Source organism: Heptranchias perlo, chromosome 5 (genome assembly GCF_035084215.1).
Source record: "Heptranchias perlo isolate sHepPer1 chromosome 5, sHepPer1.hap1, whole genome shotgun sequence".
Classification (NCBI taxonomy): Eukaryota; Metazoa; Chordata; class Chondrichthyes; order Hexanchiformes; family Hexanchidae; genus Heptranchias; species Heptranchias perlo.
In genome coordinates, this window is record NC_090329.1 from 137,728,814 (window position 1) to 137,736,385 (window position 7,572).

Consider the following 7,572-nt stretch of genomic DNA (forward strand, 5'->3'; position numbering starts at 1 on the left):
GTACTCCTAGATCTCTTTGTTCTGTAACTCTCCCCAACGCCCTACCATTAACGGAGTAGGTCCTGGCCCGATTCAATCTACCAAAATGCATCACCTCACATTTATCTAAATTAAACTCCATCTGCCATTCATCGGCCCACTGGCCCAATTTATCAAGATCCCGTTGCAATCCTAGATAACCTTCTTCACTGTCCACAATGCCACCAATCTTGGTGTCATCTGCAAACTTACTAACCATGCCTCCCAAATTCTCATCCAAATCATTAATATAAATAACAAATAACAGCGGACCCAGCACCAATCCCTGAGGCACACCGCTGGTCACAGGCCTCCAGTTTGAAAAACAACCCTCTACAACCACCCTCTGTCTTCTGTCGTCAATCCAATTTTGTATCCAATTGGCTACCTCACCTTGGATCCCGTGAGATTTAACCTTATGTAACAACCTACCATGCGGTACCTTGTCAAAGGCTTTGCTGAAGTCCATGTAGACCACGTCTACTGCACAGCCCTCATCTATCTTCTTGGTTACCCCTTCAAAAAACTCAATCAAATTTGTGAGACATGATTTTCCTCTCACAAAACCATGCTGACTGTTCCTAATCAGTCCCTGCCTCTCCAAATGCCCGTCGATCCTGTCTCTCAGAATACCCTCTAACAACTTACCCACTACAGATGTCAGGCTCACCGGTCTGTAGTTCCCAGGCTTTTCCCTGCCTCCCTTCTTAAACAAAGGCACAACATTTGCTACCCTCCAATCTTCAGGCACCTCACCTGTAGCTGTCGATGATTCAAATATCTCTGCTAGGGGACCCACAATTTCCTCCCTAACCTCCCATAACGTCCTGGGATACATTTCATCAGGTCCCGGAGATTTATCTACCTTGATGCGCGTTAAGACTTCCAGCACCTCCCTCTCTGTAATATGTACACTCCTCAAGACATCACTATTTATTTCCCCAAGTTCCCTAACATCCATGCCTTTCTCAACCGTAAATACCGATGTGAAATATTCATTTAGGATCTCACTCATCTCTTGTGGTTCCGCACAAAGATGACCTTGTTGATCCTTAAGAGGCCCTACTCTCTCCCGAGTTACTCGCCTCCAAAGCAATTATGTCCTTTCTTAAATAAGGAGTCCAAAACTGCCCACAGTATTCCAGATGTGGTCTCACCAATGCCCTGCACAACTGGAGCAAAATATCTCGACTTTTATATTCCATTCCCCTTGCAATAAATGACAACATTCCATTTGCCTTCCTAATCACTTGCTGTACCTGCATACTAACTTTTTGTGATTCATGTACTAGGACACCCAGATCCCTCTGTACCTCAGAGTTCTGCAATCTCTCTCCATTAAAATAATATACTGCTTTTCTATTCCTCCTGCCAAAATGGACAAGTTCACATTTTCCCACATTATACTCCATCTGCCAAATTTTTGCCCACTCACGTAACCTCTCAATATCCCTTTGCAGACTCCTTATGTCCTCTTCACAACTTACTTTTCTACCTACCTTTGTGTCATCTACAAATTTAGCAACCATATATTCGGTCCCTTCATCGAAGTCATTGATATAGATTGTAAATAGTTGAGGCCCAAGCACTGATCCCTGTGGCACTCCACTCGTTACATCTTGCCAACCTGAAAATGACCCATTCATGCATGCTCTCTGTTTCCTGCCCACTGAGCCTGCTCACCCTGGTGGGTTGGTGTCCAATGCCCAGTTGTGTTCTCTTACCGAATATTTTTCGAGCCGACCTCCCCAATACATGCGCACCGTGCTCTCTTCCCGTTACTTTCTCGTCAACAGTGCTTTACTCCCTCCCCTGCTGATACCACGAGTAATCGTGGACTGGGTCAGCAAGGCCCATGGGACCTATCAAAATTCAACGGCAAAGAATCAGGCCCATGTAAAATCGGACACCCCTGCTTGGCGCCACTGCCTGAGAAGGATTTTGCATTCCTTATTTCAGTTCTCCCATTGCTCCCTTTGTCTGGTGTCTCAGGTCAGACTGTGTTACTACTTTCCCCAACCTCCGTTCTCCCATTGCTCCCTCTGTCTGGTGTCTCAGGTCAGACCGTGTTACTACTTTCCCCACCCTCCGTTCTCCCATTGCTCCCTCTGTCTGGTGTCTCAGGTCAGACTGTGTTACTACTTTCCCCAACCTCCGTTCTCCCATTGCTCCCTTTGTCTGGTGTCTCAGGTCAGACCATGTTACTACTTTCCCCAACCTCCGTTCTCCCATTGCTCCCTCTGTCTGGTGTCTCAGGTCAGACCGTGTTACTACTTTCCCCACCCTCCGTTCTCCCATTGCTCCCTCTGTCTGGTGTCTCAGGTCAGACTGTGTTACTACTTTCCCCAACCTCCGTTCTCCCATTGCTCCCTTTGTCTGGTGTCTCAGGTCAGACCGTGTTACTACTTTCCTCAACCTCCGTTCTCCCATTGCTCCCTCTGTCTGGTGTCTCAGGTCAGACCGTGTTACTACTTTCCTCAACCTCCGTTCTCCCATTGCTCCCTCTGTCTGGTGTCTCAGGTCAGACTGTGTTACTACTTTCCCCAACCTCCGTTCTCCCATTGCTCCCTCTGTCTGGTGTCTCAGGTCAGACCGTGTTACTACTTTCCTCAACCTCCGTTCTCCCATTGCTCCCTCTGTCTGGTGTCTCAGGTCAGACCGTGTTACTACTTTCCTCAACCTCCGTTCTCCCATTGCTCCCTTTGTCTGGTGTCTCAGGTCAGACCGTGTTACTACTTTCCTCAACCTCCGTTCTCCCATTGCTCCCTCTGTCTGGTGTCTCAGGTCAGACCGTGTTACTACTTTCCCCAACCTCCGTTCTCCCATTGCTCCCTCTGTCTGGTGTCTCAGGTCAGACCGTGTTACTACTTTCCTCAACCTCCGTTCTCCCATTGCTCCCTCTGTCTGGTGTCTCAGGTCAGACTGTGTTACTACTTTCCCCAACCTCCGTTCTCCCATTGCTCCCTCTGTCTGGTGTCTCAGGTCAGACCGTGTTACTACTTTCCCCAATCTCCGTTCTCCCATTGCTCCCTTTGTCTGGTGTCTCAGGTCAGACCGTGTTACTACTTTCCTCAACCTCCGTTCTCCCATTGCTGCCTTTGTCTGGTGTCTCAGGTCAGACCGTGTTACTACTTTCCTCAACCTCCGTTCTCCCATTGCTCCCTTTGTCTGGTGTCTCATGTCAGACTGTGTTACTACTTTCCTCAATTCCGTTCTCCCATTGCTCCCTTTGTCTGGTGTCTCAGGTCAGACTGTGTTACTACTTTCCCCAACCTCCGTTCTCCCATTGCTCCCTCTGTCTGGTGTCTCAGGTCAGACCGTGTTACTACTTTCCTCAACCTCCGTTCTCCCATTGCTGCCTTTGTCTGGTGTCTCAGGTCAGACCGTGTTACTACTTTCCTCAACCTCCGTTCTCCCATTGCTCCCTTTGTCTGGTGTCTCAGGTCAGACCGTGTTACTACTTTCCCCAACCTCCGTTCTCCCATTGCTCCCTCTGTCTGGTGTCTCAGGTCAGACTGTGTTACTACTTTCCCCAACCTCCGTTCTCCCATTGCTCCCTCTGTCTGGTGTCTCAGGTCAGACCGTGTTACTACTTTCCTCAACCTCCGTTCTCCCATTGCTCCCTTTGTCTGGTGTCTCAGGTCAGACCGTGTTACTACTTTCCCCAACCTCCGTTCTCCCATTGCTCCCTCTGTCTGGTGTCTCAGGTCAGACCGTGTTACTACTTTCCCCAACCTCCGTTCTCCCATTGCTCCCTCTGTCTGGTGTCTCAGGTCAGACTGTGTTACTACTTTCCCCAACCTCCGTTCTCCCATTGCTCCCTCTGTCTGGTGTCTCAGGTCAGACCGTGTTACTACTTTCCCCAACCTCCGTTCTCCCATTGCTCCCTTTGTCTGGTGTCTCAGGTCAGACCGTGTTACTACTTTCCTCAACCTCCGTTCTCCCATTGCTCCCTCTGTCTGGTGTCTCAGGTCAGACCGTGTTACTACTTTCCCCAACCTCCGTTCTCCCATTGCTCCCTCTGTCTGGTGTCTCAGGTCAGACCGTGTTACTACTTTCCCCAACCTCCGTTCTCCCATTGCTCCCTTTGTCTGGTGTCTCAGGTCAGACCGTGTTACTACTTTCCTCAACCTCCGTTCTCCCATTGCTCCCTCTGTCTGGTGTCTCAGGTCAGACCGTGTTACTACTTTCCCCAACCTCCGTTCTCCCATTGCTCCCTTTGTCTGGTGTCTCAGGTCAGACCATGTTACTACTTTCCTCAACCTCCGTTCTCCCATTGCTCCCTCTGTCTGGTGTCTCAGGTCAGACTGTGTTACTACTTTCCCCAACCTCCGTTCTCCCATTGCTCCCTTTGTCTGGTGTCTCAGGTCAGACCGTGTTACTACTTTCCTCAACCTCCGTTCTCCCATTGCTCCCTCTGTCTGGTGTCTCAGGTCAGACCGTGTTACTACTTTCCTCAACCTCCGTTCTCCCATTGCTCCCTCTGTCTGGTGTCTCAGGTCAGACCGTGTTACTACTTTCCTCAACCTCCGTTCTCCCATTGCTCCCTTTGTCTGGTGTCTCAGGTCAGACCATGTTACTACTTTCCTCAACCTCCGTTCTCCCATTGCTCCCTCTGTCTGGTGTCTCAGGTCAGACCGTGTTACTACTTTCCCCAACCTCCGTTCTCCCATTGCTCCCTCTGTCTGGTGTCTCAGGTCAGACCGTGTTACTACTTTCCTCAACCTCCGTTCTCCCATTGCTCCCTTTGTCTGGTGTCTCAGGTCAGACTGTGTTACTACTTTCCTCAACCTCCGTTCTCCCATTGCTCCCTTTGTCTGGTGTCTCAGGTCAGACTGTGTTACTACTTTCCCCAACCTCCGTTCTCCCATTGCTCCCTCTGTCTGGTGTCTCAGGTCAGACCGTGTTACTACTTTCCTCAACCTCCGTTCTCCCATTGCTCCCTTTGTCTGGTGTCTCAGGTCAGACTGTGTTACTACTTTCCCCAACCTCCGTTCTCCCATTGCTCCCTCTGTCTGGTGTCTCAGGTCAGACCGTGTTACTACTTTCCTCAACCTCCGTTCTCCCATTGCTCCCTCTGTCTGGTGTCTCAGGTCAGACCGTGTTACTACTTTCCCCAACCTCCGTTCTCCCATTGCTCCCTCTGTCTGGTGTCTCAGGTCAGACCGTGTTACTACTTTCCTCAACCTCCGTTCTCCCATTGCTCCCTTTGTCTGGTGTCTCAGGTCAGACCGTGTTACTACTTTCCCCAACCTCCGTTCTCCCATTGCTCCCTCTGTCTGGTGTCTCAGGTCAGACCGTGTTACTACTTTCCCCAACCTCCGTTCTCCCATTGCTCCCTCTGTCTGGTGTCTCAGGTCAGACCGTGTTACTACTTTCCCCAACCTCCGTTCTCCCATTGCTCCCTCTGTCTGGTGTCTCAGGTCAGACCGTGTTACTACTTTCCCCAACCTCCGTTCTCCCATTGCTCCCTCTGTCTGGTGTCTCAGGTCAGACCGTGTTACTACTTTCCTCAACCTCCGTTCTCCCATTGCTCCCTTTGTCTGGTGTCTCAGGTCAGACCGTGTTACTACTTTCCCCAACCTCCGTTCTCCCATTGCTCCCTCTGTCTGGTGTCTCAGTTCAGACCGTGTTACTACTTTCCTCAACCTCCGTTCTCCCATTGCTCCCTCTGTCTGGTGTCTCAGGTCAGACCGTGTTACTACTTTCCCCAACCTCCGTTCTCCCATTGCTCCCTCTGTCTGGTGTCTCAGGTCAGACCGTGTTACTACTTTCCCCAACCTCCGTTCTCCCATTGCTCCCTCTGTCTGGTGTCTCAGGTCAGACCGTGTTACTACTTTCCTCAACCTCCGTTCTCCCATTGCTCCCTCTGTCTGGTGTCTCAGGTCAGACCGTGTTACTACTTTCCCCAACCTCCGTTCTCCCATTGCTCCCTCTGTCTGGTGTCTCAGGTCAGACCGTGTTACTACTTTCCCCAACCTCCGTTCTCCCATTGCTCCCTCTGTCTGGTGTCTCAGGTCAGACCGTGTTACTACTTTCCTCAACCTCCGTTCTCTCATTGCTCCCTCTGTCTGGTGTCTCAGGTCAGACCGTGTTACTACTTTCCCCAACCTCCGTTCTCCCATTGCTCCCTTTGTCTGGTGTCTCAGGTCAGACCGTGTTACTACTTTCCTCAACCTCCGTTCTCCCATTGCTCCCTTTGTCTGGTGTCTCAGGTCAGACCGTGTTACTACTTTCCTCAACCTCCGTTCTCCCATTGCTCCCTCTGTCTGGTGTCTCAGGTCAGACCGTGTTACTACTTTCCCCAACCTCCGTTCTCCCATTGCTCCCTTTGTCTGGTGTCTCAGGTCAGACCGTGTTACTACTTTCCTCAACCTCCGTTCTCCCATTGCTCCCTCTGTCTGGTGTCTCAGGTCAGACCGTGTTACTACTTTCCTCAACCTCCGTTCTCCCATTGCTCCCTTTGTCTGGTGTCTCAGGTCAGACCGTGTTACTACTTTCCTCAACCTCCGTTCTCCCATTGCTCCCTCTGTCTGCTGTCTCAGGTCAGACCGTGTTACTACTTTCCCCAACCTCCGTTCTCCCATTGCTCCCTCTGTCTGGTGTCTCAGGTCAGACCGTGTTACTACTTTCCCCAATCTCCGTTCTCCCATTGCTCCCTTTGTCTGGTGTCTCAGGTCAGACCGTGTTACGACTTTCCTCAACCTCCGTTCTCCCATTGCTGCCTTTGTCTGGTGTCTCAGGTCAGACCGTGTTACTACTTTCCTCAACCTCCGTTCTCCCATTGCTCCCTCTGTCTGGTGTCTCAGGTCAGACCGTGTTACTACTTTCCTCAACCTCCGTTCTCCCATTGCTCCCTTTGTCTGGTGTCTCATGTCAGACTGTGTTACTACTTTCCCCAACCTCCGTTCTCCCATTGCTCCCTCTGTCTGGTGTCTCAGGTCAGACCGTGTTACTACTTTCCTCAACCTCCGTTCTCCCATTGCTCCCTTTGTCTGGTGTCTCAGGTCAGACTGTGTTACTACTTTCCTCAACCTCCGTTCTCCCATTGCTCCCTCTGTCTGGTGTCTCAGGTCAGACCGTGTTACTACTTTCCTCAACCTCCGTTCTCCCATTGCTCCCTCTGTCTGGTGTCTCAGGTCAGACCGTGTTACTACTTTCCCCAACCTCCGTTCTCCCATTGCTCCCTCTGTCTGGTGTCTCAGGTCAGACCGTGTTACTACTTTCCTCAACCTCCGTTCTCCCATTGCTCCCTTTGTCTGGTGTCTCAGGTCAGACCGTGTTACTACTTTCCTCAACCTCCGTTCTCCCATTGCTCCCTCTGTCTGGTGTCTCAGGTCAGACTGTGTTACGACTTTCCTCAACCTCCGTTCTCCCATTGCTCCCTCTGTCTGGTGTCTCAGGTCAGACCGTGTTACTACTTTCCTCAACCTCCGTTCTCCCATTGCTCCCTTTGTCTGGTGTCTCAGGTCAGACCGTGTTACTACTTTCCTCAACCTCCGTTCTCCCATTGCTCCCTTTGTCTGGTGTCTCATGTCAGACTGTGTTACTACT